Source organism: Oncorhynchus gorbuscha, unplaced genomic scaffold (assembly GCF_021184085.1).
Source record: "Oncorhynchus gorbuscha isolate QuinsamMale2020 ecotype Even-year unplaced genomic scaffold, OgorEven_v1.0 Un_scaffold_1153, whole genome shotgun sequence".
NCBI classification, from domain to species: domain Eukaryota; kingdom Metazoa; phylum Chordata; class Actinopteri; order Salmoniformes; family Salmonidae; genus Oncorhynchus; species Oncorhynchus gorbuscha.
Window position 1 is genome coordinate 119,543 of NW_025746019.1, and position 14,186 is coordinate 133,728.

Consider the following 14,186-nt stretch of genomic DNA (forward strand, 5'->3'; position numbering starts at 1 on the left):
AAACGAGAGCCAGAGAGCAAACGAGAGCCAGAGAGCAAACGAGAGCCAGAGAGCAAACGAGAGCCAGAGAGAGAACGAGAGCGAGAGAGCAAACGAGAGCGAGAGAGCAAACGAGAGCTAGAGAGCAAACGAGAGCCAGAGAGAGAACGAGAGCCAGAGAGAGAACGAGAGCCAGAGAGAGAACGAGAGCCAGAGAGAGAACGAGAGCCAGAGAGAGAACGAGAGCCAGAGAGAGAACGAGAGCCAGAGAGAGAACGAGAGCCAGAGAGAGAACGAGAGCCAGAGAGAGAACGAGAGCCAGAGAGAGAACGAGAGCCAGAGAGAGAACGAGAGCCAGAGAGCAAACGAGAGCCAGAGAGAGAACGAGAGCGAGAGAGCAAACGAGAGCCAGAGAGAGAACGAGAGCGAGAGAGCAAACGAGAGCGAGAGAGCAAACGAGAGCCAGAGAGCAAACGAGAGCCAGAGAGCAAACGAGAGCCAGAGAGAGAACGAGAGCCAGAGAGAGAACGAGAGCCAGAGAGAGAACGAGAGCCAGAGAGCAAACGAGAGCCAGAGAGAGAACGAGAGCGAGAGAGCAAACGAGAGCCAGAGAGAGAACGAGAGCGAGAGAGCAAACGAGAGCGAGAGAGCAAACGAGAGCCAGAGAGCAAACGAGAGCCAGAGAGCAAACGAGAGCCAGAGAGAGAACGAGAGCCAGAGAGAGAACGAGAGCCAGAGAGAGAACGAGAGCCAGAGAGAGAACGAGAGCCAGAGAGAGAACGAGAGCCAGAGAGAGAACGAGAGCCAGAGAGAGAACGAGAGCCAGAGAGAGAACGAGAGCCAGAGAGAGAACGAGAGCCAGAGAGCAAACGAGAGCCAGAGAGAGAACGAGAGCGAGAGAGAGAACGAGAGCCAGAGAGCAAACGAGAGCCAGAGAGAGAACGAGAGCGAGAGAGCAAACGAGAGCCAGAGAGAGAACGAGAGCGAGAGAGCAAACGAGAGCGAGAGAGAGAACGAGAGCCAGAGAGCAAACGAGAGCCAGAGAGCAAACGAGAGCCAGAGAGCGAACGACAGCGAGAGAGAGCAAAATAATGTTATGTTCCCTAGAAAATCTGAAGCTTTGATCAAATCTATAAGAATGATAAGTAGCTCAGTACATTCTCATGGGGACATTGTTATTTTGGCAGAAACAAACAAACAAGAAAATACGAACCCCAAAATAAATTAGTGTAAATATTTACCATGAAGTAAAATAGGCTCCCATTATAGATGTGGTTTTTTTAGTCAATCATTATACTCGTTAAATTCCCCCGTTAAATTCTGTTTCCTTTCAACAGATGCTATTCTGAATTCTAAGAGCATCTCCTAAGAACTAAGTACATTGATGAACGTGGAGATGTAAAACCAGCAGAGAGAGACTAACATAGTGGCTGTATGAGCACTGAGCAGAGCTTTAACCACACTAAGAGCCATGTACAGTATGAAACATCAGATCACTCCTGCACAGTGTGACTCTTACAACAGTTAGGAGTCATGTTGGGGTAAAGACTGGCCCTGTAGCCGTATGAAACGTACCCTGTAGGTGAAGAGGACCTCTGAACGTCCTCTCCTGCCCCCCTCCACCTCCACCTCCACTACCCCCTGGTAGATGGGACCTGGGTGGTCCACTGAAGACCGGACCGGACCGATCTCACACACAACACTGGAGAAGACACAGAACAGCTGGAGTAAGACAAAGGCCCGGTTTCTCCACCACACACACAAGCAGACATACTGTACATGTTGTCTTTAATGAAATATGTTATTCGCTGGACATAAAAGTCCATTACAGGCAGGGCCGGTCCTTGCCGTTCTGTCGAGACCAAAAAATGCTACCCCCCCCCTTCACAAACCGAGAATAGTCCCAGTAAGCAAAATGATGTTGAAAAGACATCTAAAATATGTATTTTCTAGACGTTTAAATCGGGTTCATTTTCAGTTGTGAATTCAAGTTGAAAAGACGTACAGTAGCAGTCAATAGTTTGGACACCTACTGTACTCATTCAAGGGTTTTTCTTTATTTATTATTTTCTACATTGTAGAATTATAGTGAAGACATCACAACTATGAAATAACATATGGAATCATGTAGTAACCAAAACATGTGTTAATCAAAATACATGTTATATTTGAGATTGTTAAAAAGTCGCCACCCTTTGCCTTGACGACAGCTTTGCACAATCTTGTCAACTTGTCAAAAATGGACGGAAACAAACTTGAAACCACTGATCTTGACAACAGGATGAAACCCCTGGACGACAGCTGTGATTATTCATTTACCCCCACTATCACTATACCTGGTGGAGACAGAGTATCTGTCCTCCTGGTGAACACAGTCCACTCCAGCCACCGTCACCTTCTTAATGTCCTCCTTCTTTATGCCCAGGTTAGACCCTTTAATGGTCACCACTATCCCACCGTTCAGAGGCCCAAAACGAGGGATGATCTGTGGGGAAGAGAGAGAGAGAGGATGATTTAGATGAGTGTGGTAGATTAATATAGAATATAATGGTCAGTGGCATCAGTGTGTATATAGTAGAACAGTCGTTACAGTAGTAGTTCAGTGTGTATATAGTAGAACAGTCATTACAGTAGTAGTTCAGGGTGTATATAGTAGTGAACAGTCGTTACAGTAGTAGTTCAGTGTGTATATAGTAGTGAACAGTCGTTACAGTAGTAGTTCAGGGTGTATATAGTAGTGAACAGTCGTTACAGTAGTAGTTCAGGGTGTATATAGTAGTGAACAGTCGTTACAGTAGTAGTTCAGGGTGTATATAGTAGTGAACAGTCGTTACAGTAGTAGTTCAGTGTGTATATAGTAGTGAACAGTCGTTACAGTAGTAGTTCAGTGTGTATATAGTAGTGAACAGTCGTTACAGTAGTAGTTCAGGGTGTATATAGTAGTGAACAGTCGTTACAGTAGTAGTTCAGTGTGTATATAGTAGAACAGTCGTTACAGTAGTACATTACATTTACATTACATTTAAGTCATTTAGCAGACGCTCTTATCCAGAGCGACTTACAAATTGGTGCATTCACCTTATGACATCCAGTGGAACAGTCACTTTACAATAGTGCATCTAAATCTTAAAGGGGGGTGAGAGGGATTACTTATCCTATCCTAGGTATTCCTTAAAGAGGTGGGGTTTCAGGTGTCTCCGGAAGGTGGTGATTGACTCCGCTGTCCTGGCGTCGTGAGTTCAGTGTGTATATAGTAGTGAACAGTCGTTACAGTAGTAGTTCAGTGTGTATATAGTAGAACTGTCGTTACAGTAGTAGTTCAGTGTGTATATAGTAGAACAGTCGTTACAGTAGTAGTTCAGTGTGTATATAGTAGAACAGTCGTTACAGTAGTAGTTCAGGGTGTATATAGTAGAACAGTCGTTACAGTAGTAGTTCAGTGTGTATATAGTAGTGAACAGTCGTTACAGTAGTAGTTCAGTGTGTATATAGTAGAACAGTCGTTACAGTAGTAGTTCAGGGTGTATATAGTAGTGAACAGTCGTTACAGTAGTAGTTCAGTGTGTATATAGTAGAACAGTCGTTACAGTAGTAGTTCAGTGTGTATATAGTAGTGAACAGTCGTTACAGTAGTAGATCAGTGTGTATATAATAGAACAGTCGTTACAGTAGTAGTTCAGTATGTATATAGTAGAACAGTCGTTACAGTAGTAGTTCAGTGTATATACAGTAGAACAGTCGTTACAGTAGTAGTTCAGGGTGTATATAGTAGTGAACAGTCGTTACAGTAGTAGTTCAATGTGTATATAGTAGTGAACAGTCGTTACAGTAGTAGTTCAGTGTAGGGGTCGACCGATTAATCGGCATGGCCGATTTCAAGTTATACAATCGGTAATCGGCATTTTGAACACCGATCATGGCCGATTACATTGCACTCCACGAGGAGACTGCGTGGCAGACTGACCACCTGTTATGCGAGTGCAGCAAGGAGCCAAAGTAAGTTGCTAGCTAGCATTAAAATTATTTTATAAAAAAACATAAATCTTAACATAATCACTAGTTAACTACACATGGTTGATGATATTACTAGTTTATCTAGCTTGTCCTGCATTGCATATAATCTTTGCGGTGCCTGTTAATTTATTATCAAATCATAGCCTACTTCGCCAAACGGGTGATTTAACAAGCGTATTCGCGAAAAAAGCACTGTCGTTGCACCAACGTATCTAACAATGAACATCAATGCCTTTCTTAAAATCAATACAGAAGTACATTTTTTAAACATGCATATTTAGTTAATATTGCCTGCTTACATGAATTTATTTTTACTAGGGAAATTGTGTCACTTCTCTTACGTTCTGTGCAAGCAGAGTCAGGGTATATGCAGCAGTTTGGGCCGCCTGGCTCGTTGTGAACTGTGTCGAGACCATTTCTTCCTAACAAAGACCGTAATTATTTGCCAGAATTTTACATAATTATGATTTAACATTGAAGGTGGTGCAATGAAACTGCAATATTTAGACAAAGGGCAGTGCATTTGATAAAATACAGAACGGTTTCGTATTTCATTGAAAAAATAAACGTTTTGTTTTTGAAATGATTGTTTCCGGATTTGACCATATTAATGCCATAAGGCTCGTATTTCTGTGTGTTATTATGTTAAGTCTATGATTTGATATTGGATAGAGCAGTCTGACTGAGTGGTGGTAGGCAGCAGCAGGCTTGTAGGCATTCATTCAAACAGCCCTTTCCTGTGGTTGCCAGCAGCTCTTCACAATGCTTCAAGCATTGCTCTGTTTATGACTTCAAGCCTATCAACTCTCGAGATTAGGCTGGCAATACTAAAGTGCCTATAAGAACATGCAATAGTCAAAGGTATATGAAATACAAATGGTAAAGAGAGAAATAGTCCTATAATTCCTATAATAACTACAACCTCAAACTTCTTACCTGGGAATATTGAAGACTCATGTTAAAAGGAACCACCAGCTTTCATATGTTCTCATGTTCTGAGCAAGGAACTGAAACGTTAGCTTTCTTACATGGCACATATTGCACTTTTACTTTCTTCTCCAACACTTTGTTTTTGCATTATTTAATCCAAATTGAACATGGGAAAGTTGAGGAGGACAGCATGTGTAAGAGAAGAGTAAGACAGTGACCGCTAAAGGGAAGAAGACAGGAAGGAAGAGTGCACCAGACAGAGGAGAACACCTCTAGTGATAATCAGAGACTGTTCTCACCTCAGTGATCTTGGGGTTGGGGCACTGAGCTGGTTCTTGGGACCGGCACAATTCTCTGTACACACAGGACCTCATGTTGGCACACCACACACAGCTGTATTTGGGGTCAGCATTCTTACACAGGCTGCAGTCCTCACGACCCAGAGAACAGTTATACAACACCACTAATAGATGGAGAGGAGAGGAAGAGGGAGAGAAAGAGGATAGAGTGAGAGGAGAGAGAGGAGATGGAAGAAAAGGAGAGAGGAAGGGGAGAGGAGGAGGATAGAGAGAGAGGAGAAGGTAGAATGGGAGAGAGGAGGAGGGGGAGAGTGAAGAGGGTAGAATGGAGAGAGTAGGAGTGAGAGTAGGTAGAGAAGAGCAGGGGAGAGGTGGAGGATAGAGTGAGAGGAGAGGGTAGAATGGAAGAGGGGGGGAGAGGGTAGAATGGGAGAGAGGAGGAGTGAGAGTAGGTAGAGAAGAGCAGGGGAGAGGTGGAGGATAGAGTGAGAGGAGAGAGAGGAGGCAAAATGGAAGAGAGGAGGAAGGGAGAGAGAAGAGGGTAGAATGGAGAGAGAGGGAGAGTAGGTAGAGAAGAGCAGGGGAGAGGTGGATGATAGAGAGAGGAGAGAGAGGAGAGGGTAGAATGGGAGAGAGGAGGAGGGGGAGGGAAGCAGGGGGGGGGGGGGGTTGAGAGAAGGGGAAAGGGATCAAGCAACAACTCCATACCAATAACCCACCAGCCTGTACAGGGTTCACATCTTATTCAAACAAGCTTGAACTTTGTCCCAATGTATGAATAATAATAATACAATAATAATGGCTGAATATTAAACATGTCCAATACTGGGGTTATCCAACGCAGGTCCATTAAGGTGGAAGAGTTGAAATGGATCAACAGTTGTTTGAACAGTGCATTGAACAGCAGCGCTGCATCAACTCCAGTGTGTCAGACGGTCTGACTCACCAGTCAGAGTGCTGTCAATCTTCTTCTCTGTGTCTCGGTCTTTGATGTGGAAGGACACATTGACCTCCTGCTCCTTGTCGTAGGCAAACTAACACACAGGATATACACAACAGAGAAAAATGACATCTGAGTTACTGAGGGCCAGAGACATGTCAAAACACACTTGCTGGCTCTTTTTCTCACTCACACAGGACCCCCCCACCACACACACACACACACACACACACACACACACACACACACACACACACACACACACACACACACACACACACACACACACACACACACACACACACACACACACACACACACACACACACCAGGGTTTCTGTTAACTGGTTATAGCTGGCTTTTGGACAATTAAAAACCTGACCCAGAGTCTGTTTGGAATAGGCTATTTCTTTCTTGCACAGAATCACAAGCTGACCAATAGGTCAACTGTTCTATTGTGGGGGATATTAGATTGACAGGCTGGTGATTCTGCTGTTCTTTACTCGTCTTGTTGTCTGAGGAGATGTCGACGTGAACAGTTATTCTATCATCTTCACCGTGAGCATCGTTGCATGTTCTGTTACGATGAATTACCATAATGTAAATGTTATTTCTGTCACTTTGAGCACCATGGGTGGACGCCCTAATCAGGTTACCACCCTAACCCTAACCACCCAATGCATATGGGTCCGGCAAACTTCTCAAACGTCTTAAATTATAATACTTCCTGTCAAATATCCAGCACCACATTTTCCTAACAAAAACACTGACATGCACGCATGTACACACAATCCACACACAACATAGCTTTTAACTCCATACTGGCAGCCTCTCAAACTCTGTATGAAAACAGATGGGTGGAGAGACAGAGAGAGTTAGAGTACTGGCTGGAGGTGAATGTCTTTGGGACTGAGAGAAAAGACTTGTACTGCTCATGTGGGGCGCTGGGATGTAAAACCTGTGTTGTCTCAAATAGAGGTGGATATTACTGACCTCATAACCCTTGAAGTTGAACTTTAACCCCTCATTAAAGGTGAACTCTTCCTCCGTGTGTTTCATGAGCTCCGTGCCAATTTTAAATGTGTGATCCTGGAGAGAGAGACAGAGACCCACACAGGACAGACAAGAGACCCACACACAGGACAGACAAGAGATACACACAGGACAGACAAGAGATACACACAGGACAAGAGATACACACAGGACAAGAGAAACACACAGGACAAGAGACACACACAGGACAAGAGACACACACAGGACAAGAGATACACACAGGACAAGAGATACACACAGGACAAGAGAAACACACAGGACAAGAGAAACACACAGGACGAGATAAACACACAGGACGAGATAAACACACAGGACAAGAGACACACACAGGACAAGAGACACACACAGGACAAGAGACACACACAGGACAAGAGATACACACAGGACAAGAGATACACACAGGACAAGAGATACACACAGGACAAGAGATACACACAGGACAAGAGATACACACAGGACAAGAGAAACACACAGGACAAGAGAAACACACAGGACAAGAGAAACACACAGGACAAGAGATACACACAGGACAAGAGATACACACAGGACAAGAGATACACACAGGACAAGAGATACACACAGGACAAGAGAAACACACAGGACAAGAGAAACACACAGGACAAGAGAAACACACAGGACAAGAGACACACACAGGACAAGAGACACACAGGACAAGAGACACACAGGACAAGAGATACACACAGGACAAGAGAAACACACAGGACAAGAGATACACACAGGACAAGAGAAACACACAGGACAAGAGATACACACAGGACAAGAGATACACACAGGACAAGAGATACACACAGGACAAGAGAAACACACAGGACAAGAGAAACACACAGGACAAGAGAAACACACAGGACAAGAGATACACACAGGACAGAGATACACACAGGACAAGAGAAACACACAGGACAAGAGAAACACACAGGACAAGAGCAACACACAGGACAAGAGCAACACACAGGACAAGAGCAACACACAGGACAAGAGATACACACAGGACAAGAGAAACACACAGGACAAGAGATACACACAGGACAAGAGAAACACACAGGACAAGAGAAACACACAGGACAGAGATACACACAGGACAGAGATACACACAGGACAGAGATACACACAGGACAAGAGATACACACAGGACAAGAGATACACACAGGACAAGAGAAACACACAGGACAAGAGATACACACAGGACAAGAGAAACACACAGGACAGAGAAACACACAGGACAAGAGATACACACAGGACAAGAGAAACACACAGGACAAGAGATACACACAGGACAAGAGACACACACAGGACAGAGAAACACACAGGACAAGAGATACACACAGCACAAGAGATACACACAGGACAAGAGATACACACAGGACAGAGACACACACAGGACAAGAGATACACACAGGACAAGAGAAACACACAGGACAAGAGATACACACAGGACAAGAGACACACACAGGACAGAGAAACACACAGGACAAGAGATACACACAGCACAAGAGATACACACAGGACAAGAGATACACACAGGACAGAGACACACACAGGACAAGAGATACACACAGCACAAGAGAAACACACAGGACAAGAGATACACACAGGACAGAGACACACACAGGACAGAGATACACACAGGACAAGAGATACACACAGGACAAGAGAAACACACAGGACAAGAGAAACACACAGGACAGAGACACACACAGGACAAGAGACACACACATGACAAGAGATACACACAGGACAAGAGAGCATGTATATTAGAATGAGTAGAAGTCAGTCAGGCTGTCAGGCACAACAAACCATATTAGATAAACAGCACTGTACATGATCTAATAGTGAACGAGGAAGAAAAGAGGAACAGCCAAGTTAATCATCAATGATAGACGATGACTAAATAGGTGTCTGAAATGGCACCCTATTCCCTACAGTGAAACCAAAATGGCACCCTATTCCCTACAGTAAACCCAAAATGGCACCCTATTCCCTACAGTGAAACCAAAATGGCACCCTATTCCCTACAGTGAAACCAAAATGGCACCCTATTCCCTACAGTGAAACCAAAATGGCACCCTATTCCCTACAGTGAAACCAAAATGGCACCCTATTCCCTACAGTGAAACCAAAATGGCACCCTATTCCCTACAGTGAAACCAAAATGGCACCCTATTCCCTACAGTGAAACCAAAATGGCACCCTATTCCCTACAGTGAAACCAAAATGGCACCCTATTCCCTACAGTGAAACCAAAATGGCACCATATTCCCTACAGTGAACCCAAAATGGCACCCTATTCCCTATATTGTGCACTCAAATGGCACCCTATTCCCTAAGTAGTGCACTCAAATGGCAGCCTATTACCTAAGTAGTGCACAGTATAGGTAATATGGTGTCATTAGGGACGCAAACCTAAAAGCTGTGTCTATCTCACCTTGTAAATGTCCAGGTTCTTCCCTTGGAAGCTGATGGGGATGAGGTAGCCTACAGGGATGAGATGAGGATCTGGGTTCTCAAACTGAGGACAGCTATCAGCCTGGAGGGAGAACAGAAGGTAGCTGGTTTAATCAGAGAGACAGACAGACAGACAGACATACATACAGGCAGACAGACAGAGAGACACACAGAGAGACACACAGACAGACAGAGACATACAGGCAGACAGAGAGACATACAGGCAGACAGAGAGACATACAGGCAGACAGAGACACACAGACATACAGACACACAGGCAGACAGGCAGAGAGACATACAGACAGACAGAGAGACATACAGACATACAGACATACAGGCAGATAGAGAGACATACAGGCAAACATACAGGCAGACAGACATACAGGCAGTCATACAGGCAGACAGACATGCAGACAGACATGCAGACAGACATGCAGACAGACAGGCTTACAGGCAGATAGAGAGACATACAGGCAGACATACAGGCAGACAGACATACAGGCAGACAGACATACAGGCAGACACAGACAGACATACAGGCAGACAGACACAGACAGACATACAGGCAGACAGACACAGACAGACATACAGGCAGACAGACATACAGGCAGACAGACATACAGGCAGACAGACATACAGGCAGACAGACATACAGGCAGACAGACATACAGGCAGACAGACATACAGGCAGGCAGACATACAGGCAGGCAGGCAGACATACAGGCAGGCAGACATACAGGCAGGCAGACATACAGGCAGGCAGACATACAGGCAGGCAGACAGACATACTAGCAGGCAGGCAGGCAGGCAGGCAGACAGACACACATACAGACAGACAGACATACAGGCAGACAGACAGACAGACAGACATACAGGCAGGCAGACATACAGGCAGACAGGTCGGAGCTTGCCAGTTGCCACCTATAAGCCAGAAAGTCAGTAACAGATACAAGCTGGCTCAATTGCCAGGTAGCAATTGTAAATGAGAACTTGTTCTCAACTTGCCTACCTGGTTAAATAAAGGTGAAATAAAATAAATAAATAAATAAATAAATAAAAGAGACAATAGCTCTTTATCAATTAATCTTCCTTCACTTCCTCACGTCCTCTCTTCTGGCCTGCTTCTCAAAAGGTATTGGACTTTCTTCTTGAGGAGGCGGGGAGAGAGGACACAAGGAGTTGTGGAAAGACAAATGGAGTTTGAGCCAAACTTTGTAGTTCACTGAGACAGGGCTTCCTCCTACTTGTTGGGCTTTGACGATGTGAGCTCCATCTACAGAGACATCTCTGTCACTGCAGGTGTGGTCCTGGGCATTCCACTGGCACTGCCACTCACTGGTCACACATGCTATACACCTGGGGACAATCAACCAATAGAAGGAAGAGACAAGGAGTCAGAGTTTATATAGGCAATGAGAACAGAAATCCTCAAAGGTGTTCCGTGTAAAATGACAGAATAACTGTCAGAATAGCGTCAATAACGGGGGTCTCCATAAAGCAGTGGTCACCTACAGGTCCATCTTCAAGGCATTCCTAGTCCATCACCTTGCACTCCTATTGGTCTTACAGTTCTGCTGGGTAGGCAAAGTGTTCCAACCATTTCATTTGTCTGAAGGGACAAACTCCACGACCAGAGAAAGACGTGCAAGGAATACAGCAAACAGTTGCTGTTTTTATGAGTGAGTTCTTTAAGCTTTTATTCAGGACTGTCAACACTGTTTTTATGAGTGAGTTCTTTAAGCTTTTATTCAGGACTGTCAACACTGTTTTTATGAGTGAGTTCTTTAAGCTTTTATTCAGGACTGTCAACACTGTTTTTATGAGGGAGTTCTTTAAGCTTTTATTCAGGACTGTCAACACTGTTTTTATGAGTGAGTTCTTTAAGCTTTTATTCAGGACTGTCAACACTGTTTTTATGAATGAGTTATTTAAGCTTTTATTCAGGACTGTCAACACTGTTTTTATGAGTGAGTTCTTTAAGCTTTTATTCAGGACTGTCAACACTGTTTTTATGAATGAGTTATTTAAGCTTTTATTCAGGACTGTCAACACTGTTTTTATGAGTGAGTTCTTTAAGCTTTTATTCAGGACTGTCAACACTGTTTTTATGAGTGAGTTCTTTAAGCTTTTATTCAGGACTGTCAACACTGTTTTTATGAGTGAGTTCTTTAAGCTTTTATTCAGGACTGTCAACACTGTTTTTATGAGTGAGTTCTTTAAGCTTTTATTCAGGACTGTCAACACTGTTTTTATGAATGAGTTATTTAAGCTTTTATTCAGGACTGTCAACACTGTTTTTATGAGTGAGTTCTTTAAGCTTTTATTCAGGACTGTCAACACTGTTTTTATGCAACACTTTTACAAAAACAAATGTGCTTCTCCCTACTTCCACTCGTGCTGAGTAGCCGTGTATCAACAGGCCTGCTGTTTAATTATCAGCAGTTCGTCACGTCTATTTCAATATCCAGGAATATTTCACTTCTGGTCATAGGAACATCATGAATCAGGTGGAAGACGGTGTCCCCTCTCTATTGGTCAGCCTCACCGGAGGAAAGGAGAAAGCAGGGACTATGAGAGTTGGACCCTCTCTATTGGTCAGCCTCACCAGAGGAAAGGAGAAAGCAGGGACTATGAGAGGTGGACCCTCTCTATTGGTCAGCCTCACCGGAGGAAAGGAGAAAGCAGGGACTATGAGAGGTGTCCCCTCTCTATTGGTCAGCCTCACCGGAGGAAAGGAGAAAGCAGGGACTATGAGAGGTGTCCCCTCTCTATTGGTCAGCCTCACCGGAGGAAAGGAGAAAGCAGGGACTATGAGAGGTGGACCCTCTCTATTGGTCAGCCTCACCGGAGGAAAGGAGAAAGCAGGGACTATGAGAGGTGGACCCTCTCTATCGGTCAGCCTCACCGGAGGAAAGGAGAAAGCAGGGACTATGAGAGGTGGACCCTCTCTATTGGTCAGCCTCACCGGAGGAAAGGAGAAAGCAGGGACTATGAGAGGTGGACCCTCTCTATTAGTCAGCCTCACCGGAGGAAAGGAGAAAGCAGGGACTATGAGAGGTGGACCCTCTCTATTGGTCAGCCTCACCGGAGGAAAGGAGAAAGCAGGGACTATGAGAGGGGGACCCTCTCTATTAGTCAGCCTCACCGGAGGAAAGGAGAAAGCAGGGACTATGAGAGGTGGACCCTCTCTATTGGTCAGCCTCACCGGAGGAAAGGAGAAAGCAGGGACTATGAGAGGTGGACCCTCTATTGGTCAGCCTCACCGGAGGAAAGGAGAAAGCAGGGACTATGAGAGGTGGACCCTCTCTATTGGTCAGCCTCACCGGAGGAAAGGAGAAAGCAGGGACTATGAGAGGTGGACCCTCTCTATTGGTCAGCCTCACCGGAGGAAAGGAGAAAGCAGGGACTATGAGAGGTGGACCCTCTCTATTGGTCAGCCTCACCGGAGGAAAGGAGAAAGCAGGGACTATGAGAGGTGGACCCTCTCTATTGGTCAGCCTCACCGGAGGAAAGGAGAAAGCAGGGACTATGAGAGGTGGACCCTCTCTATTGGTCAGCCTCACCGGAGGAAAGGAGAAAGCAGGGACTATGAGAGGTGGATCCTCTCTATTAGTCAGCCTCACCGGAGGAAAGGAGAAAGCAGGGACTATGAGAGGTGGACCCTCTCTATTGGTCAGCCTCACCGGAGGAAAGGAGAAAGCAGGGACTATGAGAGGTGGACCCTCTCTATTGGTCAGCCTCACCAGAGGAAAGGAGAAAGCAGGGACTATGAGAGGTGGACCCTCTCTATTGGTCAGCCTCACCGGAGGAAAGGAGAAAGCAGGGACTATGAGAGGTGGACCCTCTCTATTGGTCAGCCTCACCAGAGGAAAGGAGAAAGCAGGGACTATGAGAGGTGGACCCTCTCTATTGGTCAGCCTCACCAGAGGAAAGGAGAAAGCAGGGACTATGAGAGGTGGACCCTCTCTATTGGTCAGCCTCACCGGAGGAAAGGAGAAAGCAGGGACTATGAGAGGTGGACCCTCTCTATTGGTCAGCCTCACCGGAGGAAAGGAGAAAGCAGGGACTATGAGAGGTGGACCCTCTCTATTGGTCAGCCTCACCGGAGGAAAGGAGAAAGCAGGGATTGGACGCTCAGCTGCGCTCTCCCTCCGCTGAGACTCACCATCAGTCCAGTAAAATAAAAAAGATAATTATTTCAATTTATGCTCAGCTGAGCCTTGCAAATGATACAACTGATCTATTCTGTTACCAAAGCTCGAGTTTTGAAATATAACATGGTCTGAGAAGAACAATAGTCAGGAAGGCATAAAGCCAATATGTTGTGATAATGTATTAGACCTACTGCACAAACCTCCTTCCTACACAACAATTTTTATTAGGTTACTGTTGTATAGGCTTACATTATTAAGTCCTGTTTTTAAAGAATATCTGAGTGGTCGATCTCGGCTTGGAAAGTGATCTTTCCTCAGAAAAGGTTGGTGACCAATAAGGGTTTTACTGGCGAC

The 14,186-nt window shown here is 45.1% G+C and overlaps 1 pseudogene; it reads right to left on the bottom strand.

Annotated features, from left to right (window-relative positions):
* The window catches only part of LOC124021633, a 59,407-nt pseudogene that overhangs the window by 34,294 nt on the left and 10,927 nt on the right, over positions 1–14,186 (bottom strand).